Below are 27,023 nucleotides of genomic sequence, written 5' to 3'. Positions count from 1 at the left end.
GGGACAAAGAAGATTCACGTTGCTGTCGAAATCGAAGGTGTGGAATGCGAGATGGAGGTGGACTCGGGATCCACGTTTTCGCTCATCTCCGAGGCTACGGCCAGGCAAATCTTCCCAAATGGGTGCATCCCGAAGTTGAAGCAACTCGGCGTCGTTATGAAGGACTATCAGGGAAACTGCATAGCAGTGCAAGGGATGGCCACAGTTACAGTAAAATTCAGGGGTTTTGCTGGCCCACTGAAACTTGTCATTGTCAAAGGGCAGCGTCAAAGCCTCCTTGGACTAGACTGGGTTCCAGCATTAGGAATTAAGGTCACCGGAGTGCATCGCATGGACGAACTGGCCACGGCATTTGACAAGCTGTTTGAGGAGTTTGCTGTTGTCTTTGACGGGGGACTGGGGTGCTACAAGGGACCACCTGTGAAGTTGGCCTTGAACCCGGAGGTGGTGCCAGTCCGCCTAAAGGCAAGGAGGGTGCCCTTTGCATTGCGCCAAAAGATCGATGCCGAGCTGGACAAGCTGCTACACCAGGGTGTTCTGGAGCCAGTGGACTGCGCGGAGTGGGAAACCCCTATTGTCACACCATTGAAGGGAAATGGAGACATCTGCATCTGTGCAGACTACAAGTGTACCATTAACAAGGCCCTCCAGCAGCATGCATATCCGGTGCCGGTGGTCAGCCACGTATTGGCTTCTCTCTCAGGCGGAACCATTTTTGCAAAGCTTGACTTGGCCCAGGCTTATCAGCAGCTGCCTGTCACCGATGAGTCTGCAGCAGCACAGACCATCGTAACGCATCGTGGGGCGTTCAGGGTATGCCGATTGCAGTTTGGTGTCAGTGTCGCACCTGGCATCTTCCAAAATCTAATGGAAACCCTCTTACGTGGAATACCAGGTGTAATTCCATATTTTGATGATGTGCTAATTGCAGGGGCGTCAGGTCAAGAATTGCTCTCTCGCCTTCGCGAGGTCCTTCGCCGTTTCCAGGATGCTGGGCTGAAGGTAAAAAGAGAGAAGTGCCAGCTGGGTGTCGCCCAAGTCGAGTTTTTGGGGTTTCGAATAGACGCCGAGGGCATCCATCCGACCCCAGAAAAAACACAGGCCATTCTTGGTGCACCTCGCCCGTCAAACAAGATCGAACTCCAGGCATTCCTGGGACTGGTGAACTTCTATCATGCGTTCTTGCCACACAAGGCCACTGTTGCGGAACCACTACACCGACTTTTGGAAAAGAAGGCCACCTTTGTGTGGGGCCAAACACAACAAAGAGCGTTTGAAAGCGTGAAAGAACTCTTGGCATCCAATCAAGTCTTGACGCATTATGATGAGAAGCAACCTCTCATCCTTGCCTGTGATGCATCCCCATACGGAATAGGAGCTGTGTTGAGCCACCGATTGCCCGGCGGCACAGAAGCACCGGTCGCCTTTTATTCAAGGACCCTGTCGAGTGCAGAGCGAAACTATGCACAGATCGATAAGGAGGCACTTGCCGTGGTTGCAGGCGTCAAAAAGTTTCACGACTACCTGTTTGGCCGGCCTTTTCAGATCCAGACGGACCACAAACCACTGCTCGGGTTGTTCACGTCTGACCGCCAGACACCACAGATGCTGTCTCCGCGGATGCTGCGCTGGTCTATCTTCCTGAATGGATACCAACATACGCTGCTCCACCGGGCTGGGAGGCACTTGGGCCATGCGGACGGCCTCAGCAGACTGCCCTTACAGCACCAGGGCCACGATGACCCCTCTCCCGCAGAGGTTGTCATGCTCCTGGATGCGCTGCCAGAACCACCCCTCCATGCAGCGGACATTGCCACCCACTCTGCCAAAGATCGCACCCTTTCACGTGTTCTTAACTGGGTCTGGAAGGGGTGGCCAAGGGGCAGCATGGGCCCAGAGTTTTCTGCCTTCACATCAAGGCAGCACGAACTGACTGCCCACAAGGGTGCCCTACTCTGGAGTGACCGTGTGGTGATTCCACAAAAGCTGCGGTTCCGGGTGCTGGAAGCACTGCATTCTGGGCACCCTGGTATTATCCGGATGAAGGCACTTGCCCTGCGGCAGCTATGTGTGGTGGCCAGGCATGGATGCTGCCATCGAAGAATGGGTCCGATGCTGCTCCTCTTGTCAGGAGACGCGGCCAGAGATGCCTCGAGCACCCGTCCACCCTTGGGAGGCGTCTCGGAACCCATGGTCCCGCCTCCATATGGATTTTGCCGGTCCCTTTCAAGGGCAGACCTTCTTAATCGTCGTGGATTCGTATTCAAAGTGGCTGGAGGTCATCCCAACATCCTCTATGACGTCACAGACAGTAATCAGTGCATTACGGAAACTGTTTGCCACGCATGGTCTCCCAGACACCATTGTCTCAGACAACGGAGCTCAGTTTAAGTCCACAGAGTTTCGAGAGTTCCTGGGCAGCAATCTGATCCGCCAGGTAACTTCGGCACCATTCCACCCATCTACGAATGGCCAGGCAGAAAGGATGGTACGCACTACCAAGGAAGGCCTATCTCGCATCATCCAGGGGAACTGGGCACGGCGCCTGGCAGATTTCACACTGCAGCAGCACGTAACCCCACACACGACTACGGGGCGATCCCCGGCCGAGCTCCTGATGGGCCGGCCGCAAGTTGTCAACGATGTTGGACCGCCTGCACCCTGATCGGGCCCCAGAGAAGTCCACACGGTTGGCAGATTCCCCGTCCAAACCACGCACGTTTCAGCCTGAAGACCCTGTCTTCGCACGTAACTATGCTCAGGGGCCTCTGTGGATTCCAGCAGTGATCTCCCGTGCAACCGGACCAATATCTTATGAGGTCACGGCCCCTGATGGTCGAGTACTGCGCAGGCATGTGGACCAACTCCGTCGCCGGACGGTCGGGCCTACCCAAATGGCGGGTGCAGAACTGGAAAGACCGCAGCCTGAAAGACGACCGATGTCAACGTCTACCCCTGAAGGCTCGAGTTCTGTCCCAGTGGCCCCTGAGGGCTCGAGTTCGGCCCCTGTGGAGCCAGACGCACCGGGGGAGCAGCCGACTCCTGTGGTTAGCAGTGTGCCCCCACAAGAGGGCGGAACCGTTCCACTGACTGTCCCAGTGGAGGAAAATGACGAGCCTTTAGTGCCACCACTGTGCTTTCGTCGCTCGCAGCGTGCTCGGGGAACCCCGCACCATCTAAGAGACTACGTACTGGCCTTGGCTGACTGCTGAGTTCAAACTTGGATGTGTAGTGTGACTGTGGCCGCTAGGTTTGGCGGCAACAGGAAAGACAGCTACAAACATGTGATGTGTGGCCGCTCCACCTGGCGGCGTTAAAGTGGTTCTGAGTTGTTTTTGATACGCATGTGGTCAGTTGGTGTTTGCCGGCGGAGTGTGGCCTGGCGTAAATAAACGTTCGTGTTCCTCAACCCACAACATGTAACACATTGTTCTCTTTTTTTTTTCTTGCAATGCTTGTGTTTTAGTCAGAATTAAGATCTGGCCCTGACGAGAATTTTCATAAGCAATTCAAAAGTCCGATTTCAGTCCAAAACGGGTGTGTAATGTGGCAGCTTAAAGTGTGCTTGGGCAGTATGCCACCCTCACACTACCCTGCTCCACACTGGTCAGATCATCATGTATGGCACTGGGACAGCACCACTGGGTTTTTCAGTGTGGAAGCTCGCTATTCTCAATCATACTTCACTGCTTATTTCCTAGTAAAATGAGTAAAACTTCATATTGCGGAGTACCTTCTCGTGAGAGATCTTTCTTGATGACCTTCCTAGTTAGCTTGAGCAGTTTACAGCTCTACAGGCAGGCATTTTTTTTTAAACTGAAGAAAAGAAATGCTGGCCCGCCAACTGGAAATGAGTAGTCGCGTGCTTGTTTTCAAGAAAAGACTGTGGCTTGCCGTTACTGCACCGACACGCGCTCAAAGTGACATCCAGTTCTTCCGAGCGCAGACGCCACTCCAGACCTCAGAGCTTTTGCACAGCGAGAAGCAGCTGACTGGAACAGGGTTCATGCGGGTCCTTGAAATCTTTGAAAACCCTTGAATTTGAAAAGTTTGTTTTAAAGGCATCGAAAGTGCTGGAACTTTCGCAAATCTGTGGAAATCCTTGAATATCCTTTTTTTAATAAAGATCGGCCCACATTTCACAGCGCATTATTTGTGATGCCATAACTGTAGCACATGGCATATGTAATGTGCCCATCACAAAAGAGTTGAGAACATCAGTAGCTTCTGCACGGAACCAACACCGTGCATTTCTGGAAACTCTGAAAAGGCAGGAGCAGGAGAATGATAAAGAGGAAAATAAATGTGGCATTCAGGAGGAAGTCAAAATGCTTACAAAAAAGGAAAAGAAACTAGAAGTTGCTGTTAAGCACTTAACAGCTACAGCAAATTCATATGCAGAAAAGGCAAAGACAGCGGCTTGATGTGCATAATCAAGTCAGACAACCTAGAAAAAACTGCCAAGATCAAGCAACAGAAGATAGTAGATATTGATATGAAAATTCAGAGAAAGCACGCAAGGCATTGCGTAATAACTGTTCTATAGTTTGTCCCATCTGAATAAAAGTTTTCAACTTGTGTCATACTGAAAATAATCACTTATGAAATTTTAACAAGCTATGATTGAAAAGTTTTCTAGAAAGAAAATGTCATGGGAGCCATGTTTTTGATGTCTGCTCCAGTGGTGTTACCCTTTTTATATGATTTTTTATTATTTCAAGGGTTTACTCTTCCCAAAGCACGTGTCAATTTGGTTTCTAACGGACTATGTGGTCCTTGAAAATTTGCGCACATAGTTTTGTAGTTTCTATTGCGACAGTGGGCCTGCCCACAGGGGATGAAGAGGAAGAAGTACAAAGAAGCATCAGCGAAGAAACTGGGACATCTCAGTAGTAGCAGGGTCTTAATGGCCTCAGAGTCTCTTTTAACTATTTCAACGGAATCGAGTTCTTTCCACGGCTGCTCCACCCCTTATCTCACATTATCTGGTGCTGATCGACTGGCAATGACCAACTGATGGCTACGAGTGGCCTGGAAGATAGCGAGAAGATCAAGCAAGACAAAGTGGACGTCGCAACGATCCCTGAGCAGCCGGATCATCAATGAGGCAAGTGTCCTATTTCGTAATGACTCCGCGATGCATGAGCAGCTCGGTTCTATATATGCCAGGTTCAAAACGAGTAATGATGAGCTGAACAAGGTCAACTCTGAATTGGAGAGTCTCATCTCGGACGAGCACTTCCAAGCCAAGTACGATACCATTCTAGAGTACGAGGACAATGCTACGCCAATCCTGGCCGAGCTTCTAAACAGGCAGAAACGCATTTCAAACATACAAGCAGACAATGGACCGGGGATGGCTACTCATACGATCGCTGCACCATCTGACAGTACGGGAGCCGAGCTACCAAAGCTCACGATTGCGCCCTTCTTTGGGGATGTGTGTGAATGGACGAAGTTCTGGGAGCAGTCTCTCCAGATTGTCCAGTCTGACTACTACAGAGAAGTTTCATTATTTGCATCCATTTTTGAAAGGAGACGCTGCTTCAGTGGTGGCTGGTCAACGACGGCAGCATGTTAAAGGGCGCTATAGACATACTCCAGAAATGCTTCGGTGACAAGAAGTGGCAGGAGTAGGAATACCTTACAAGATTGCGTCATCCGACTCCTGTTGGAGCATCCGGTGACACAAGAGCCCTCCAGCAACTATATGAACACGTGCTAGTGAACATCCGATGGCTGGGGTCACTCAGTGTGCAGCGGTCTTTTTTTTAGTCGATGCTCTGCAACATTGTACTGAGGGCGCTACCACAAGACATCGTAGTTATCTACCACTGTACTTGTGCCGCACAAGGAGTTTCAGATCATTCTGCTGATCCTTTGCGACTTGACGGTCTACCAAAGTTTCTTTCAATCTAAATAAAGAGCCTCGAGAAGAGTGACTACAATGATAGCGGCGAACGAGACAGCGGTGGTAAACATGTATCGAACCAGCCAACCCGGAGTCACAGCTGGGACTAGTCGACTTCATTTACAGTGAAACCCTGTTAATACGAACCTGCCGGGGACAGCGGCATAACTACGTACTAAACGCACTACTGATTAACCACCAGCTACAAATTTGCATCTCTTGACATGTGCCATCGCTGCCAACAAAGGAAGAAACTCGGTATATATTGCCTAAAGGGCCTACCGCAAAGCCATTTCTTTTTTTTTTCCAAAGTGCAGAAATGTTTCTAACTTTTGCACAACCGCCCAATAGCACGCGGTGGTGATGTCGATGAGCATTTTGAAACTACTGCGGGTTACGGGATATGCAGCGTGGTACAGCGACAGAACGGACACAACCGGCTTTCCATGATATTTGTGCTGCGGTCTGCTTCTAAGTGAAAACAGATGAAGTTTTCTTTTCTTAAACGCTGTACGGTTGCAGAGAGCCAAAGAGTTTACTGCAAGGCTAGTTGCGTGCAGCGCTTCGCTCACTCGGCACACACCGTGACTGCTGATTGGCTAGCCATAGAGTGCACCCTCTTCGCGTCAGGCCATGCACAGATGCAGCGAGTAGCCTGCTGGGTTAAGGTGGCGACAAAAAGTTTTCAGCAAGCAAATTGTCTGATGCTCTAGCAGTTCTGCCAAAGGATGGAGGCGTGTTTGGGCTGTCGGTGAATAAAAGCGTGCACCATGGTTACAACAGCGCTACACTTGCTGTACGCTGCGCGTGTTGGCATAATGCAGCAAGGTTTCTCGGTGCCCGTCAGCCGCAACGATGAACGCTGCCAGTGCGCACTGGAACACTGTCCCGCACAATGTAGTCGCAGCAATCGGCAGCCCAGCTCTTTCAGGCAGTTTTCTACTAAAAGCGTGCTGTAGGCCTAAAGTGACGCTATGCCACAAACGTGCCCAGCAGATAACTGGACATGCTTACTGTGATAAGGCTTTTCGTCGGCGATAAATCATACGGGCGCCTATATCGGTGGTCGCCACCTCGCCTTCGTTCTTTCCCCGATGATTACTCGCAATGTCATCGCCACAATCGCGCAGAAATTGGAATAATTCATCCGCTGATCTGCGCACTTATCAACATGATAGAAAACAGTTCATGGCACATTGTGGCGTCTGTAAGTTCAGCGATGCAGTAAAGTTTTGTGGTGCAAAATGTTATCGCGGCACCCAGTTAGTACGCACTAACCGGTGGGCATATGCCGAACATTACGGCTAAGTGCTTCATGAATCCATTAGTCTCTATGAGACTCCGTCAGGGATTTGTCGCAACTACATCTTAACCGTTAGCATGCTTAAAGCGGGTACGTACTAACGAGGTGTGACTGTACTCTGCTGACGAACTCCTCTGAAGATTTTCAAGGCCTCAGACAGATTTGCGTGTTCTGTACAACAAGACAGAATTCCACAGAAGCGTGTCCCACCAACATGTCCCTGACGTAAAAGAAGGGAGTGCTTTCGTGTGGTAAATGATACTTCCTATGTACCACGGAAGGCCACAGGGCACGCGGCTGTCAACTGATGATAGTGTTCGAAAAGCAAAGGCCGACTTGCCTCAAGCATGTGTTACCCACGGAGGATTACTCTGAACTCGCACGAAGGAGCCATCAAAAACAGTTGGAGCAAACCAAACGAATTCGAAAGTGCGAATATTGCAAGGAAATAGGAGCCAAGTAAGCCATCAGCGGTTGATGGTCGAAAAGATAGAAGCTGTCCTGGCAGTGCCATATCGAGTGGAACCCTTGAAGGCCATGATACGAGTGTGCTTACTCAGACATCATACATCCTCTCTGAAATGAGGGCCCACACGGAGACAACATTATATGATACCTGCAAGCGGCTCATTTATGAGACAGACACTACACCATGTCAAGCTGAAGTTCAAAGGAACACGGAGCAGGCAGCATTGCTGGAAGCCAAGATGACCGAGTTGCGATCAGTGTTGCGGGAGGAGAGAATGAGCCACGAGTGGAAACAGAGTGATAATGCGGCCATGGTAATGGAATGTCAATTTTTGCTTTCCGAGGAGCAAGGACATCGCAAAAATTCAAACATCAGCTTGAAGAAGTCATGTGAAAAGCTGCTCAGGCAGACGTGGTAGCTCAGTATGAGTCACAAGAGCAGAAATTAACAAAGGAGTTCTACGAGGTTGGAAAGCAACAGCTAGCCACAGAAGAAAAGCTACAACAGGCGACCTCTTCGATGCTCAGGGTGCAACAGAAGCTGGTTGAGGAACGACACCACGACGAGATGGTTCAAAGACAGAAACAGCCAGAACATGTTGTGAAGCGTATGCATCAATGGACAGGCAGCGAAGCATGGTTGGCTAGCCTGGAGAGCAGTTTAGAAGAGCCGTCTCAGGCAGTAGGAATCAACAAGCGATTGTGCATGCAAGACCAAGCTGTCATACAGAAGCTGTGACAGCATCTTTTACAGCTCGCCAAATCAAATGTGTCTCGTGACTATACTATGAGCATCGTGACGAGACCCATACAAAAACTACACCTGCTGGAACTCTGTGATTGACTTCATTGCACGGTCGGGAATGTAGTTTTCATCGCAACAGGGAGCCAGTCCTCGGGGGACGAAGAGGAATAAGCATGAGAGGAGAAATGGGGAATCTCAGTAGTAGCAGGGTCTTAAAGGCCTCAGTCAAAGTTGATAAAAGTCTCTTTTAACTACTTCGACAGAATTGAGTTCTTTTCACGGCTGCTCCATGCCATATCCCACACAGCCTTAAAGGTCCATGAAAACCTTTGAATTTTTTAATGTAAACGAGCAAGAACCCTGTAGAACTATGAGTTACCAGCAACAGCCGTCAGTACCCCATGTTTTGCGGGAAGAAAACCACACAACATTGAAGCGAGAGGACGTAATGCACATCCAGTCACCGAATACGTAATAGCGGTGGGCAGGGCACCAGGAATACCACTGCTCTATCCTGCCAAATGAAGCGAGTTGAGGGGGAATGTGTCATACAAATATTGTGATCCTGTATCTCCAATCCTACTTTAGATTTTCAAAAATTCTTTCCGATATGTATTTCTAAGAGGTGTCCGACTCAGTTCAAGGTGTTTTTCACGCGAAGCACGAGGGGTGATTCATGCCCCCTCTAAAAGCCAGCGATGCTCATGTAAGAGGCTAAGCTTTGCTACCGCTGCTCCCGTTCTGTGCTGTGCTCATGATAATATTGTCACGGGGTCGTAACGTGGACAGAGAGAGAAGGCACGATGCTAAGATGAAAATGTTTATTCAGCCGAACCTGTGGCCAGGAAACTGAAGGTCAGATTACAGCAACACACTGGTCCTGATAGCGGCGAACAGAGCATCAGCCAGCGATCCACTGACAAGTGGCGAGGTGCAGCAGCATTTATATATATGTCGTCGAATATTCTAGCGTTATCGCTAGTGACCGCATAGGTTCCAGAGTAATCTGTAATGTTCGCGAAGTGGGCTTGATCTTAACGGAATGATCTACTACAGTTCCAAAGCTTCTCGAACAGGGAAGGCACGTTTCGCGCTGAGAAGTACGTACAAAGTAACGGGGCGATAACAAAACTTGAGAAAGGAACGTGGCATTCGCCCCCTCTGAAAAAGCATCATTCCTATGCTTTAACAGAAGATGAGTGTAGAATAATAATGCAAGAAAAAACGCCAGGCCTGCGTGGAAGGCGCAGCACAGTCACAGCGAATGCTAGCCAAGCGGCCTTCAGAGCCTTTTCAAAACACTCATTGGGCAACTACTGTAAACACACTTGCTTGATACCCACTAGGGCAATAATAATAAACTAATATGTAGTGGGTTGGCATTCACTGTGCTATTTTTCATCATTCTTCTGAGAAGCGCAGTATCTGCTAAACACTTGCAAGGAATTTCGTGCCATCGTGCCTACTGTTCATGCAGTGGTGGACGACGATGAGGAATTAAGGCTGAAGTTGGTATGTGCCACAGTTTATAGGAAAACAAGAACAAGCTTTTGTAACGTCTTGGAGCATTGGATGGCCCACTGGTTACGCTATTCGCATTGTGAGATGACTGGTTGCTTTTTCGCTGTTTTAAAATGCTTTGTAAGTCGTATTAACGTGATTGCTTTCTCGGCATCAAGCCCCTGCCTAAGGCAAGTTTGCCAACAAGTCACAAGCATTAGTGTAACTCAGTGGTTGAATATTGGGCTGGCATCCAGCAGACCTGGGTTTCGAGCCCCACTGTGTCTTTGGTGCTAGGTTTTTTTTTCCAATTTCGCATGATGTGGTTATGGACACTGACGGCGGTGGACAACTGCGCATGACCCGAGTTGTGATCTCATAACAGCTTTTGCTGTGAAATAGAAATTATGATATAGCAATAACAACAACAACAACAAGAAAATACACTCTTTCAGCTCGTTAATGCATAATGCGTGTGAAACGGCTTGAGGCATGTGACATGAATGACTTTAGGTCACGATCAGCGCCATTCAGAGTTCGTAATGCAGTCAGGGACAACCTCGTAGCCGAGTGGGCTGAGACGATGAACTACCCTGTATGGTGCGAAGTACAGTTGCAGAAGTTTTTCGCTGAGCCCACGTTGGCACATCGGCATCCATACCCGAACATATTCACCCGGCTGGTATTCCACGAAGCGTTGTCGAAGATTGTAATGGTGGCTGTCGTTTGTCTATTGGTTTTTGATGCGCAGGCGGGCGAGTTGAGCTTCTTCAGCACGCTGAAAATAGAGGGTGACGCCGAGGTTTTCTTCGTCAGTGATGTTGAGGAGCATTGCGTCAAGCGTTGTTGCCAGGTTCCTACCGTAGACCGACTTGTACGGTGGAATCTGTGTCATCTCCTTCAGGGCCGTGTTGTACGCAAAGGTCACGTATGGAAATATTGCATCCCACGTCTTGTGTTCGACGTCCACATACATGGCAAGCATATTGGCGATGGTCTTATTAAGACGCTCGGTGAGGCCGTTGATCTGTGGATGGTAGGCGGTGGTTTGGCGGTGACTTGTCTGGATCTGCTTCAGGATCGCCAGAGTTAAGTGCGCCATAAAGGCCGTACCTCTGTCAGTAATGAGGACCTTTGAAGCTCCGTGACGCAGGGCGATGTTGTCGACGTAGAACTTTACTTCAGAGGTATTGGCTTTGGGCAGGGCTTTTGTCTCGGAGTAGCATGTTGGGTTCCATAATTACTCGAATTTAACATGCACCTTTTTTCGGGTTAAGCGGGTTCATAAATCGCATGCGTGTTGGAATTGAGTACGAAAAAAAATGAGTACGGTCATTCTATTGCCATCGGCATTTCAAAAATGACCGCCTCCTATGCATGTCGGCCATTTCTGCCATTCTGTTTCCCATGTGCGGCACTTCATACGTGTGCTGAGGAGTTTGTCATATTGTAGTGCATTATTATCGACGGCATGGAAGGGCCGACTCCAAAGACTCTCGAGAAGTGCACCAGGATGCCGCTTTTAAAATTCATCACGTGTGCAGAAACGGACGGAAATCGAGCCACATCGCACTCGTTCGGAGTTCCCAAAACGTGCGTGCAGGACTGGAAGCAGCAAAACTTCACGTAAAGGCTTCAGTGGACCACAGCAGCGTCGGTTTCCCCAAATTGAAGAGCTGCTCGCAGAGTATGTGCTTCAGCAGCAAGCGGCACAGCGGCCTGTGACGACAGAACTGTTCCAAGTGCGGGCTATGCAGTTAGCCTTAGAAAAAGGGCTAACGCAGAGCCAGTTCAAAGCGAGCAGGTGCTGGCTAACTAACTTTATGAAGAGGAAAGGCTTTTCTTTCCGAAGGCGAACGGGCATATGCCAGAAGTTGCCGGAGGAGTACGAAGAAAAGCTTCACAGTTTTGAGAGGTTCGTCCTAAACTTGCGGCAAAGCAAAGGCTACCTGCTTGGGCGAATCGGGAATGCAGGTGAGACACCTCTTTATTTTGACATTCCTGGCACCACAACCATCGAGAAAAAGGGGGGAAAAAGGGGGCGAAGCAAGTTTGCACGCTGACATCAGGCCACGAAAAAACTAGAGTGATGGCAATGCTCTGTTGCACATCAGATGGGCACAAGCTTCCCCCGTACTTGATATTTAAACAGAAGACGCTCCCAAAAGGAGTCATTTTCCAGAGTGATGTGACCGTGTGGGCTAACAAGAAAGGTTGGATGATGACGGACCTGGTCGCCGATTGGCTCCATCACGTGTGGCGGAAGCAGGCCCAGCGCCGGTTTGGGCCTGCGAGCGATGCTCGTGCTCGACGCATTCAGGTGCCATCTCGACCAGCAGATCAAGGACAAGCTCGCTGCGTGCAGTACGAACCTTGTAGTCATACCTGGCGGCATGACGTCACAACTTCAACTGCTAGATATCTGCCTGAACTAGCCGGTGAAGGACAAGGTTCGGGCGCTCTACAACGACTGGCTGATCAATGGATGACATGATATCATGCTAGGCAACAGAATTAATACTAATAAGGGCTGCAGCGTGAGCACGAAGGTGCTAGAAGAAACAGACGAAAGGCGAGGCAAGAAAAGCAAAGAGGACAACACGAGCGCTGACTACCAACTGAATTTTCAGTTGGTAGTCAGCGCTCGTGTTGTCCTCTTTGCTTTTCTTGCCTCGTCTTTCGTCTGTTTCTTTTAGCACCTTCGTGCTCGCGCTGCAGCCCTTATTACTATGAATTCAAACCAACTAGCCCAAATAGCCATTCTTCTTCAACAGAATGAAGCGTGCCTCTCTGCAAAACTTCGCTGTGTGGGTGAAGCATGTGTTGTGTGCAATACCATCAGCCATGGTCATCAAGGCATTCGAGAAATGTGGCATCCCGAATGCCATGTATGGTACTGAGGATAAGATGCTTTGGGCTGTTGACAGCGATAAGGAGTTGTCCGACAGCGACGAGGACTGACCTCTTACGCGACTCGTAAGGCCGCTGTCGCTGTAGTGGTCACAGTTTTAGCTGCAGGGCCGGCTGTTTGACTTTTTGTTTTAACTTTCGAAACTTCAGTGCATTAAAACCCAAATACTTGTTCTCAACGTGTGAAGATTGACAGCTATGCACTTTTTTTCTTTTCTCTACATTGCGAAAAATGGGTGCATGTTACAATCGATCTCTTACATTTTTTGTTGTGGAAACAGGGTGCGCGTTACAATTGAGGGTGCGGTAGAATCGAGTAAATACGGTAGTCAGTAGCTATGATAATCCATTTGTTCCCGGAATTCGACGTCAGGAACGGCCCCAGCAAGTCCATGCCTATTCGCTGGAATGGTCGGTGAGGTGGCTTGATGGGCTGGAGAAGTCCGGCTGGCTTAGTCGGCAATGTTTTTCGTCGCTGACAATCGCGGCAGGTCGTGACACGTAACGAGTGACGTCACCTGCAAGTCGTGGCCAGTAGTACTTTTCTTGTATTCTGGCGAGAGTACGGGAAACACCGAGGTGTCCAGCCGTCGAGTCGTGTTGGGCCTTGAGTACTTTTGGTCTCACTGCTGAAGGAACCACGAGAAGGTGGTCGGCTCGAAGGGGCGAGATGTTCTTTATGAGAATCCATTTCGCATGAAGCATGACTGCAGTCTTCTCTTGAAAACATTCAGGAGAGTGCCGTTGTCACCTTCGAGGTATTCCACAAGGCTTCTGAGTTCCGGGTGAGCTCACTGTTGCTCGGTAGAAGTCGTCGGCAATTATCATTCCCAAGAAGCCGTCCTCATCCAGGCCATCGGGCAGCGATGATTTGACAGGGGCCCGAGACAACCAATAGGTGTCAGAGTGTTTTCTTCCAGACTTGTAAATGACTATCATGTGGAATTTTTGAAGTCTGAGGCTCCACCATGTGAGGTGGCCCGAAGGGTGTTTCAAGTTAGCTAGCCAACACAAGGTCTTGTGGTCTCTCACAACTTTGAAAGTTCTGTCGTAAAGGTAGGGGCGAAACTTTGACGCTGTCCAGATGATGGCTAGGTACTTCTTTTTTGTTGTGGAATAGTTGACTTCGGTCTCGGATAACAACCGGCTAGCATAACTGATGACCTTTTCTATGTTGTCAGTCCTTTGTACAAGGTTGGTGCCGAGTCTTACGCTGCTTGCGTTGGTGTATACTTCTGTTTTGGTGTATTGGTTGAAATGCGCAAGTATCGGTGGTGTCTGGAGCCGTGGTTTAAGTTCCTGAAATGCTTCCTCTTGTGCCGCTTCCCACCTGAATTCAACGTTGGTTTTCAGGGGGTAAGTTAGTAGCTGAGCGATCTGTGAGAAGCATTTGACGAAATGCCTGTAATAGGCACCACAATCCGAGGAATCGGCGTACAGCCTTCTTGTCAGTGGGCTGCGGGAAATCAGCACTAGCGGCTGTTTTCTGCGGGTAGGGACGGACTCCACACTTACTTGCTAATCATGTGTCCCAGGAATAACAGCTTTTCATACATGAAGCGGGACTTTTTAGGCTTCAGGGTCAGTCCAAAGGTCATGATAGCTTGAAGTACTGCTTCAAGATACCGGAGATGCTTGTCGAAGCTCGAGCAAAACGAGGCAACGTCACCCAAGTACACGAGAGAAGTCTGCAATTTCAAACCAGCGAGCAGAGTGTCCATAATGTGCTGGAACATTGCAGGTGCCGAGCAATCACCAAATGGCATGACATTAAACTCGAAGAGGCCGTCTGGTGTGATGAAGGCTGTCTTCTCTCGATCTCTCTCATCAACATCAATTAGCCAATAGCCCGTCTTGAGGTCCATCGAAAAAAAGTACTTCGCGTTGTGGAGTCTGTCCAGAGTGTCGTTATACGTGGGAGAGAGAACACAATTCTTCTTTGTGATTTCGTTCAGGCAGCGGTAATAGACGTAAGAACATGGGGTCCCATCCTTCTTCACTAATACCACGGGGGATGCCCACTTACTTTTAAACGGCTGAATTATGTCGTCGCGTAGCATTCCGTTGACTTGTTTCTTCACGGCATCGCGTTCGCGCATCGAGATTCGGTACGGGCTTTGTCGAACTGGTCGGGCACTTTCTTCTGTTTCGATGTGATGTTTTATGACTGGGGTTTATCGAATTGGGGGTTTATCGAAAGTGTTGATCGCGCTCAACGACTCCTTCAAGGTTTTCGGCTTTCTCAGTGCCAAAGGAACTGATGACGCTGGAGAAAGGTGGCATGGTTACCGTCCAGCACATTTAATGCACGATTTTTTGGCGCTGTCGGGGTCGACAGCGTGTTTTCTGAGGTTAGTGTTATTAACTCACACGTCAGGTCGATGGCAGCAAAGTGTTGACTTAGAGAGTCCATTACAAGTATCTTATTACTGGAGCAATGTTGTAAGATTACAAAGCTCGCAGGGGAAGTCTGGTTATTGATCGTGACTCTTGCTGTACAGACTTCAGTCGATGTTATTAAGTGACCTCCAGCTGTGCGAATTTTGGGGCCTTACAATGCAGTCTTCACTTTCTTCAATTTCGTCGCGAAAGGCCCACTGACAATGAAATAGTCGACTTCATTATCGATGAGAGCAGTGACGAGGTGGCCGTCAAATACTACATCAAGGTAGCTGGTTTGTCGTCGTGCATTGTGGTTGGGTCGTGGCGTCTGATAATGGCTAGGTCTGTTAGCTCCGCTGCTTCCAGGTTGCTTTGTGATGTCTTGTTCAGGCTGCAATGTTTTGACGTCTAGACTTCTTTCGCCTTGTGGCGAGTGCTTTCAATTTTGTTGCGGCGTCGTCATCCGTGGGGGCGGCGGATTTTCGGTAGTGTGTACTACAGCCACCACTCGTTCATCAGTTGCTGCCGTTAGTTTTCCGAGTAAGGGCTTGGAGATGGGCTCCATGCAGGGCTGGTCTACTGCCGGCAGTGCGGTGTGCTGCTAGCAGTGCGGTGAGGCGTGGCGGCCTGGCGACCGTGAACGAAAAAGTTGTCGAGGTGTCGACTGCCCTCCCGTGAGGCAGTCGGCGATGTCACGTGGTCGTTCACCCCGTTTTTGGCACGGCGTGTTGATGTCGAAGCTCCGTAGACCCATCTGTCGCTACTGGCAGTGGCGGAAGGTATGGCCGGCTCGCAGTGTTATCAGAGCGAGCGGTTGTCAGGTGCACGCCAAACATCGGTTTTAGGGGCAAAGCTCCTTAGGGTGTGGATCTGTCCTTCTGGTCGTACGTAGCCACCGGGGGCACATACCTGCTCTAGAGTGCGTATGTGCCGCAGGGATTGCGAGATGGCAATACTTGGAGTGTTCACTAGATGAACGCATGGACGGACGCATGGATGGATGAACAGACAAACTAGCAGACTAACGGACAGATGGGTGGATGCGCGGAGCCGGTATGTGCCACAGGGGATGTGAGATGGCGGTACTTGAAGTACCGCCATCTCTTGAAGTGGAGATGGACGCATAGACGGACGGACGGACAGACAGACTAGAAGACGGACAGATGGACAGACGTGCGGACGTATGGATGGATGGACGCACAAACGGATAGACAGACGGATGGACGGACGCATGGATAGACGCACGGATAGTTGCGCGGACGGACGGAAGCACGGACGGGCTGACGGACGCTTTGCCCCACTCATCATCATTCACTCGGTGGATATGCTGTGATTTTTCTCTTGGAGCACTGCGCTGTCCCGCAGGCGAGCGATAGGGCAATGGTGGTGGTGGTGGCAGCAGCGGTGGCATCTGGCTGCGGAAGTGTGACGGGACCGCATCTTGGCATGGACATGGAGGAGGGGCGTGACAGCGGGCTGCAGCAGCATAGCTCATGGCTTGCAATTAGGCCCTGGAGGCTGAGGAACACCTACCGATTGCTGAATCTCCTGGCGCACGATGTCCGTGATGGAGTCCACGTGAGGCTGTGTTGAAGGAAGCAATTTTGCTATCTCTTCTTGCACAATTGCTCGGATCGTCTCATGCATGTCGGCGCTTCCTAGAGATTAGTTGTGGGAATAGCTTGTAGATGAGAAGCTATGATTATATTGCCGTGTCCGCATCTCCAGCGTCTTCTCAATTGTAGATGCTTCCGAAATGAACTCGGCAACTCTTTTGACGGGTTTCTGATCAGCCCGGCTAAGAGTTCTTGCTTGACTACTCACATGAGCAGATGGACCTTCTTCTCCTCGGGCATGTCGGGGTCAACATGGCAGAAGAGTTGAATCAACTCTTCCGTGATTAGCGCCACATTTTCATTTGGCATCTGTAGACGGGTTTCAAAGGAAGCTGGAGCCTTCTCCTTGCAGACCACACTTGCGAAAGTGGTGAGGAACCTGGCGCGAAAGACATCCCATCTTGTGAGGCTTCGCTCTTGATTCTTGAACCAGGTCCTGGCAGCATCTTCTAAGGCGGAATTGATTGATTGATTTGTGGGGCTTAACATCCCAAAACCACCATGTGATTATGAGAGATGCCGTAGTGGAGGGCTCCGGAAATTTTGACCACCTGGGGTTCTTTAACGTGCACCCAAATCTGAGTACACGGGCCTACAACATTTCTGCCTCCATCGGAAATGCAGCAGCCACAGCCGGGATTTGATCCCGTGACCTGCGGGTCAGCAGCCAAGTACCTTAACCACTAGACCACCGAGGCGGGGTCCTAAGGCAAAATAAACATGCCGGAGCTTGTCATCCTCGGTTAATTTGTTGAAGATGGCATCGTGGTCGAACCTTTCAAGCCAGCTCTTTGGGTCTTCCAGTGGCGAACCGTGGAAAGGTAGCAGCTCTTTGGGTTGCCGGAGCTGGAGTGGTGCTGGTGGCACAGGCGCTGTCATTGTCGCCATGGTCGACGCCAACGTCTCGGTCTTCCGAGTCTTGTCGGGTAAAAGCCGTACTCTGGTGAGAGACCTTGTTGCCTATGGCTAATTCGCTGCTCGTGGCTGGCATCGGTGTCTTCTTCACGACATGGGCTGGGCTCATGACTTGATTGGGGCGTCGTGTACATGAAAGAAGCAGCACCTCCACCAGATGGCACAGGGTCGTGACGTGGACGAAGGGAGAACACTTGAGGCTAAGATGAAACTGCTTATTCGGCTGAACCTGTCGCCAGGAAACTGAAGGTCAGATTATAGCAACACACGGGTGCTGATAGCGGTGAATAGAGCGTGGGCCGGCGATCAACTGACAAGCGGCCAAGTGCGGTGGCATTTATACACATGTTGTCGAATATCCTAGCGTTATCGCTAGCGGCCACATAGGTTCCAGAATAATCTGTAATATTTGCGAAGCGGGGGTGATCTTAATGAAATGATCTATTACAGTCTCGAAGCTTCTCGAGCACGGCAGGCGCGGTTCATGCTGAGAATTACTTACAAAGTAACGAAGGGGATAACAAAATTCGAGAAAGGAGGGTGCCGATATCACATATAGAAAGAAATGAGGAAGTCCAGGTGGTGGCATTGGCTGCGATGATGGCACGACACAGTTTTCACCATACACTTCTTGACGGTAGCCAACGTTTTTAGATACTGTCAGTTGGGTAAGCACACATGGTCGCAGTGGCGAGGAGCGGCCCATTCCGGTATCCTAGGCAGCGGCGGCGCTGCTGTCGCTTCGTGATTGGCGAAGGAGCATCATCTGTTACCTCTGCATATGAAACAGCGGGAAATTCGTTTCCAAATATGCGAATTGTAGCTAAAGCAGCTAGATGAGGGCCTAATGAATACTACTTAGTGATAAATACGAGCTGTGCCTGTTCCTAAGAATTCTATAGTTATTTCTTTGCTTGCAATGACTCAGTGGTGTGGCCAGCGGGTGGCACACTAGGCGTTTGCCGTCCCCCCCCCCCCAAAAAAATCCACTATTGTTTACAGAGCCAAAAGTGACACTCGACCACACGTGTCTCTGTGGCACCCTCTTTAAAGCAAGGTGGTGCCCCTACGCCCCGAAAAAAAAAAAAAATTCTGCCTGTGCCTGTGAAATAAATAGGGTTTATCTGCGCCTCCACGTTGTGGAAGATTCTAATGAAGCGAGCCTGTTGTAATTACACAGTGCATGAATTGCGTGTAATATATTTAAAAATGGCTGTGTTTTTTTTGAACAGCTAAGAAAAAATAGACAGGCCACATGGGCAGTCTTGCGTGAATCAGCGCCACCATCCTGCTGTGCTTTATCCTCCATCCTGCTGTGCGGTGTCAGCTGTGCCAACCTTGTAGCTGACATAAATGGCATAATTTTAATGTGAAGATGCATTTTATACACCAACTCTTTGGATTGTAGCTGAAATTATTTGAGGAGTTAGGAGAAGGACTTTCAAAGTGATGGAAGAATAATTTAAGAAATATAGAATACAGTGCAGTAGATGACATACAGCCAGTATTTAAATAACTTTTATTTGAAAAAGCTCTTTCACAGCTTGTATTTCACAGGTAACACGACGATCAAGCATGCTTGAGTGAATTAGCAGTAGGATAGTAAACATGCGAACCTGTAGCGCGCCGGGCTGTCCAAGTAGCTATGCCTCCGAGGAAAACACTTATGATCGATGGCACTTCTTCAAACTCCAAGTAATCGTGCAGTTTTCAATGCCTGGACAGCTGCTATTCCACGAGAAGCCTTCCAGGTGACAGTCAAGACCTACATTTCGAATCTGAGGACCTAATCCCTTGCTGCGAGCACACGGTAGGCAGAAACGTCAGAATTCAATGTAGTAGGTTGGAAATTAAGCCCAGTGCTGTTCCTAGAATTTTTCCGAATATTCCTGCACACTTGTCTAAATCAGCAGCATTAAAGCACAAAAGGGAACCCCCAGAACTAGAAGAAACCGCGATATTCCAGGGTCATGTGTCGGCAATTGGTGGCAATGTGTCTGACGTTAACATGGAGTACAGTGATATTGACGAAGCTACTGGTGTCCCCTCCGATTCAGAGTTATGTCCAGAGGTAGCAACTTGGTTGCCCGCAGCACAAGACTGATGAAAGCTCCAATCCAGGAATGTCGAGCTTATCAACCAAGATGCTCTTTTTTTTTTCAAAGTTGTTCAAAACAAAGGTATTGTTGAAATCGACAAGGCACTGGTGGTAACAAAAGACGTCACCTTTGTCCTCAGTTGTAGGGGGCAGATTGTTCCCTCGTGCGTATACAGTGAACATGGTTTGCGAAGGCAGCTGAAACTCGCCAGCTTGCAGATGGTATCAACTTCTCTCAGTTATGCTGATTACCTGAAAGTATGCACGGGCTGTCATAGCAGCTTATTCCCTTCAATTTCTACCGCGACATCAGCCCTGAAGATCCGGGACATGTGGAGGAGCACTTTGGGCTGTCCTGGAAAGAATTATGCCCACCATGCAAGAACACAAAGAAGAATTAGCGAGCTCGGTAGACGAAAAAAAAGAGGAGAAATATACAAAACCAACGAAGCTTCACCAAAAATTACGCTCAACTATTAAACTAAGAAATTGGGTAATAGGGCCACAGTTTTGAAGAAAAAGTGAAGAATGACATTCGGAAAATGAAAACAGAGCTTTCAAAAGGTTCTACCAGTCAAGTGGACTAACTGATGACGGGCCTCCCTCCAGCACAACAACCGATGCTGCTGAGTGAAACCACTTTGAACCCGAATTCGCAAAGATTGATTGATTGATTTGTGGCGTTTAACATCCCAAAACCACCATATGATTATGAGAGACGCCGTAGTGGAGGGCTCCGGAAATTTCGACCACCTGGGGTTCTTTAACGTGTGCCCAAATCTGAGCACACGGGCCTACAACATTTCCGCCTCCATCGGAAATGCAGCCGCCGCAGCCGGGAATCGAACCCGCGACCTGCGGGTCAGCAGCCGAGTACCTTAGCCACTAGACCACCGCGGCGGGGCCCGAATTCGCAAAGCATTCCCTTGATAATTTATTTGTTTAAGGCGTGACGATGTCGGCAGACGCAGTATGTTCACCTTTGACATCAACCTATAAGCATCTGCAGGGCTCGATATTTTAAGGAGAACCCAAGTAATCAGCCACTTGGTTTCGTATATACCCTCTGGCTGACTTTGCTTTGAAGCTTTCAGCGCAGCACAAATACGAAATATGAAAAAAAAAACTTCTTCCTGAATAAGCTAGGCATTCTAAGATTGGAACACTGTTCGGTCTTGTAATGCAGGGAACAAAGTTGCTACTTCTAGACACAAATCAGGATTGGAGGGGACGCCAGTAGCTTCGTCAATATCGTTGTTCTCTATGTTAACGTCGACACATCGCCACCACCACTTGCGCACACACGGCCCTCGAAATTCGTAATTTTTTTAAGTTTCGATGGTTTCCTTTGGCGCTTTGATGCAGCTGGTTTAGAAATGCGTGCAAGAATAATCGGGAAAATTTGAGGAATGCACCGGGTTTATGTGTCCACCTACCACATGGAAGTTTCATGTTTCCCTTTATGATGTGCTCGTAGCAAGTGATTAGGTCCTCGGGTTCAAAATTCAAGTCGCAAATGTATGTCTTGACTGTCACCAGGAAGGCTTTTCGTGGAATAGCAGCTGTTCAGGCCCTGTGAACTGCAGAGTAATTTTGGGGGTTTGAAGAAGTGCAGGCAATTGCAAGTGTTTCCCTCAGAGCCATAGCCACTTCGACAGCTTGGCACGCCGCAGTCCAGCATGTTTACTATGTTGAGCTGCTAATTAACTCAAGCATGTTTGATTGCCGGGTAATATGTTGAGATGTTGAGTACTATTTGGAATGACCAAAATCTAACTTTCCCTTCAAGCTTCTGCCCCTGTGGTCTGAGCAAGCGAAACACACACACACACGCACACGCACGCACACACACACACACACACACACACACACACACACGCACAAACGCTGCCGGGGAAAGCCGGGGGCGGCTCTATTTCAATGCTATGCCAGTGCTGCTCCTCGGAGCAGATACGAGTTTGTGCCGCCTCCGGAGCGAGCTTTTCCAACTTCCAGTATCTAAAAACGTTGGTGCGAACGTACACGTACAGCTTGTAGTTATAGGCTTCGTTAGTAGCACATGTCTCATTCAAGTGATATACTTCACAGTAGTCGTTGCTTGTGGTGAGAGACGTAATGGTGGAGGCTCATGTGCTGTGCGATGTCCGTGCACATTAATGAACACCAGATGTTCAAAATTTCCGGAGCCCTTCACTATGGCATATCTCATAATCATATTGTGGTTTTATCATGTAAAACCCGAGATATTAGATTATTTTGGTGACAGGTTGGTTTAGGTGATCTCAGTTTTGCCTGGAAAGCATGTATCCAATCTGCCGCTGCTGATTGCGATTGCCTCGGCAACGCAACCGACCACATGTTGCATGCAGTTTTGCTGTCGCCAGTTGACTCATCAGTGGTACAGAAAGCTTGTTATGATGCTATAGAGCCTTTCTTAACTACCATGAATTACATAATACACTCTGAACTCGGAAGCACATTGAACAACACGTTAGAACTGCACGTCTGTTGCTGCTCTGCCCTACTTCATTGACTGTCCCACGCATTCCTGTTGAGCTTAACTTCGCTTAGGCTGCTGTTGTGTTGCCCACTATGAAGCATGTCAACCCAGCCACCGCGATTTGTGCTAATACGGTGCTAAAGGTAATTGATGCAGCCCACCCGCGCAGCTAAATGTACTTGGAGAGCACTATAAGTACCATCATGCTTTGCGGCAGCGGGGAAGTAGTGCAATTGCGGTGAAATCAGTCTATTCAGCTATTTATGGCACTTTTGTGAAGAAGCTTCCTTGCGCCCATCAGGTTACCCTTGGTGTATTTTGGCCCTTTGCTGTATTTTGGCCACACTTGTATCCAGAACCTGATGTATTCCAACCACATAAAAATGGCGCTTGCAGCTTTTTTTTGCTGCAAGCATTTCTTATAGCCCCAAGAAGCACTATGCATGCACTAAGAATAATTTATTCTCGCTAAATAATTTATAATAGTTTTATTTATGTGGACAATTTTCGGTTTCTGTCTGTGGGCACCGAGTTGGGCACTGACGTAGCAGCTTAGGTGACTCAGTCACATCGCCTCACAAAGCTTTGACGCACGTCGTACTTAGTATTGTCTGTTCTTGCACACACGTGTGGCACAAGCATGTGCAGGACAAATATCCTGTCAAGCACCTGCAAAACAAACGTGCTGCTAGCTGCAGTTTTTTGTGAAGAAGCTTCCTTGCGCCCATCAGGTTACCCTTGGTGTATTTTGGCCCTTTGCTGTATTTTGGCCACACTTGTATCCAGAACCTGATGTATTCCAACCACATAAAAATGGCGCTTGCAGCTTTTTTTTGCTGCAAGCATTTCTTATAGCCCCAAGAAGCACTATGCATGCACTAAGAATAATTTATTCTCGCTAAATAATTTATAATAGTTTTATTTATGTGGACAATTTTCGGTTTCTGTCTGTGGGCACCGAGTTGGGCACTGACGTAGCAGCTTAGGTGACTCAGTCACATCACCTCACAAAGCTTTGACGCACGTCGTACTTAGTATTGTCTGTTCTTGCACACACGTGTGGCACAAGCACGTGTAGGACAAATATCCTGTAAAGCACCTGCAAAACAAACGTGCTGCTAGCTGCAGTTGCTGCAATGCTTCGCCAATACGTACGTAGCGGAGGTCCAGATGTCACTCACCTTGCTACAGATCTGGTGTGACGTGCTTGCGATGGGCTTCGATCGGGTGAATGAGGATTTAGTCGCAGTTTGTAATATAATTAAAATACAGTCAAACACTGATATCAAACTCGAAGGGGATCGCAAATTAGTTCGATATATGGAAAATTTGATATAAAAAATAAACCCCCCGAGAGCTTACCTGTAGCATATCATCAGTTACAATAGGTGCATTCAAGAATGACAAATAATTCCTCACACACGCCCGCAACAGAATTTGTTTGCATAAAAAAAATAGGTAATCTTGGCCTGCTTGTTCTTTTTTGAAATGTTGAAGACGCTAGTCTCGATTTTATCAAGGCTGTCCAGGTGCCACAGCCCGGTTCCCTCCATGTGGCCAATAATACAATGCCGAATGGTGCCGAATGATGCCGAATGATGCCGCCACCTTAGCGGCAGAGTACACGTGTGTAGCCAGCGCCTCGTCCGGACAATCCTCCTCGTCACATGAGCTGATGGCCTGGACATTGCAGTACGCTTCCACGAAGTCTTCCGCAGACACTTCGTGTGAAACTGCTGCCGGAAAGTGGGACGACAACTTGTGAAATGCATCGTCTATGTGCTTGTCGTTGTCTTCACCGGTTTGCGCAAGTTCCGCCATCTTGAAGCCTGCCTTGTGGAAGCAGTTGACCACTTTGTCCGTCTTTACGCCTCACCAGGCATTGAAAATCTCTACGGGAGAAAACTTTGCGAAGATTTCTGGGGACTCCTTTGTCATTCACTGCTGGATGTCCTGGCTGCTGACAGCTTCGCTTCCCCCAGAATTGGTTTTGCCAATAGTGTTCTAGCACTGCTTAAAGGTGAAGCCATCCGCTGTTGTCGGCGAAGTTGTTTCATCGAGTGCAGCGGCAAACCATTTGGCCTTCGAGATCAGCATCGGGCCATCCACAGGAATGTTCGCGCGCACTTCTAGAAAGCAGGCATAGAGTGCCTTTTCTACATTGCCGTGGGTAGAAGTGTGCACATGACAGGCTCCCAACATTTGCTGCTCCACCGATTTTCAACAAGGTACTCAGTGTGCTCCGTGGTATCCCAAAGTCGTTCGCAACGGCCGAACATTTCTCGCCCGCCTCAACACGCTGAGTAGTTTTCAACTTCCTTGCAAAGTCAAGGGTCTTGCGCTTCTTGAAGCTGGCCATAGCTACACAAGAAGTCGATAATTCAAGGAGTCCTCAGCGGCTTTGCATGCTACGCACGCAAAAGAGAAATGTTGCACATGCAGTGGTACGTAGGCGACGCGACAGCAGTAGCATAAAAGCGCTTGCGAGGTGACGGCCACCTGCGAGGGCAACAGCAAAAGGTGTGAGCCGTAGTTGGGTGATCAAAACTCGCAAAAGAGCAACAAAACATAAAAAAAACGAGAGGATGACGTGCTCCTTCATTCCTGCTCTTCGAGCCGATGGGTATATGGATAAAACATGAGAGAGAGAAAGAGAACCAAAAAAAAAACTGTTCCACAAGTTAGAGCCCACTAGCCCTTACCTTTTTTCAAGGGTTTCGTGTTTTGGCGGAGGCGTGGTGACGCGCAGTGACGTGCAGAGTTTGCTGGGTGCTGCAAGTGCCAAAGTGCGCCTTCTAACTTGCTTGCGGAGCCGGGCTGCCGCAGAGACTGTGGAGGGAGATGGGGGGGGGGGGGGGGCGAGTGCTGAAGCGCACCTTCCAGCTCGCACAGCATTCGATATATTCGAAGGTGGGCAAAAATACCGTTCAATATAAACATGTGAATTTCTATTCTTTTACAAAGGAATTTCAAGGGGATAACTTGCGAGTTTGATATACCCGAAAATTCGATATATGTGGGTTCGATAGAACTGTGTTCGACTGTATGTTCTAAACATTTGCTGTGTTTGACCATTCATGTGGAGCCTCCTTGCATACAGAGGAAACTAACATGAGGCTTCTTATAGCCTTGAAATTTGATGGCACCACCTTCTTAAATGCTGAACCAAATGTATCTGTTACATAGCACATATAACTGTTATGTGGTAGCAGTTACGTACACTTTAAAAATACTTGTTAGACAACACTGTATGCTATGTGGTAGTTGTTTTATTAACCAGCATTTATTTGCCACTATTGTATTTAGGACCCGAGTATAATTTTTGGTAAAGCTTTAAGGGGACCATGAAAGGGTTTTGACGAATTTGTACAAATGCATTAGGCTGGTAGACCAAGTCCCAAGGGCCATTACAGACTGATTTAAGCTCTCTGCATAAACTCTGTAGCTTATTAGAATGCATTAAAGCTGCAGATCACTGTGAATCACTGCGGCTCAGCCAAACACGCTTTCAGCCGCTCGTTCACAGTACAGCATCCGCTGGAAGTGCGACGTCACACAGGCTGCTGATCTGATTTGGTGTGGAATGTGTGGAAGTAAGGTCGGCTGGTAGAGAGGCGGCACCTGTTGAAGCAGATACCGACCACTTCTTGATCATCGTCTCTATTGCCAGAAGGCGTGCATGCTGCTGGACCCACTGCACTGTGGTCTCCGAGATTGCGTGCAACCTGTTGGCGTGCAATCTCGTTGGTCATGGCTGGGCAAAGCTCAAATCATCGAGTGCACTTGTGAGAACTGTGCCATTGCCAGTGATGCCAGAATGTGGCATGAGTTCAGGAAGCAAGGAGGAGGGTATTATGTAATTGTCTATAATGGCCTTGGCACATGGTGTGTCTCTAACTTCCAGGTGCAAATAGTTTCATGATGCTCTAGCCTAAACGCTGACAAGACTAAAAAAAAAAGTTTCAGGGTCTTTTTAAAGGGGCCATGATTTACCTCTTGTGCTTGGTGGCAAAATACATTCGGTGGGTAGCACACACTGCTAAGAACATCTCAGGAAAATCTTGCAGTCGTGCATGACAAGCTGACGTTGCCGGTGTAGCAAGAAGTTGCTATTTTCTCGGGCGTTGTCTTTTGATACAGAGGCTTGTATTCTCTCACTTCGAAGTTGCAGGCGGCCAGTGTTTGATTCCATACAGCTGGTAGCATGCTATTGGCCAATAGCTAACATAAATCAAGAGTGGCATTTGGATCAGCTGTGCTTCTTGTGATGGGCTGCCACCACATGCCAGTGCTGCATTCCATAGTCTGCTAACATTTCACTGTGAGACGCACTTGTGTACAGGATTCACAATGGAAAGGAGTGATTGCATTTCATCACGCCCACTCAAGTTCCTATTGCACACTTGCGTAATTTCTTTCCACTGTGCCATTCCTTCCTGCTTAGCTTCCAGCACACTGGTCATGACGAAGAAAGATGAATAGTGCCGAAAGCACACAACAAACTTCTGTACTTACGCTCATTTTTGACAGAGTCGAAAAATTTTTGTGGCAATTTGTTCATGAGACAATAAACTCTGATACAGAGGGCATTTGAGGATTACATCAAAAAGTGGTGCATGACCCCTTTAAGTTAAGTTGAGATTCTGAAATGTCTGTTTTGTAAATGAAGCTCAAC

General features: G+C 48.6%; 1 protein-coding gene across 5 annotated transcripts in view; it reads left to right on the top strand.

Moving 5' to 3' along the window:
• LOC119187814 (tRNA methyltransferase 10 homolog B) overlaps nt 1-27,023 on the top strand; it is a 109,229-nt gene that overhangs the window by 44,785 nt on the left and 37,421 nt on the right. The gene's annotated exons all lie outside the window — the stretch shown is intronic.

The sequence above is a fragment of the Rhipicephalus microplus genome, chromosome X (genome assembly GCF_043290135.1).
Source record: "Rhipicephalus microplus isolate Deutch F79 chromosome X, USDA_Rmic, whole genome shotgun sequence".
NCBI classification, from domain to species: Eukaryota; Metazoa; Arthropoda; class Arachnida; order Ixodida; family Ixodidae; genus Rhipicephalus; species Rhipicephalus microplus.
Note: the sequence above shows the minus strand (reverse complement) of the source record. Positions and strands in the feature narration are given on the sequence as shown.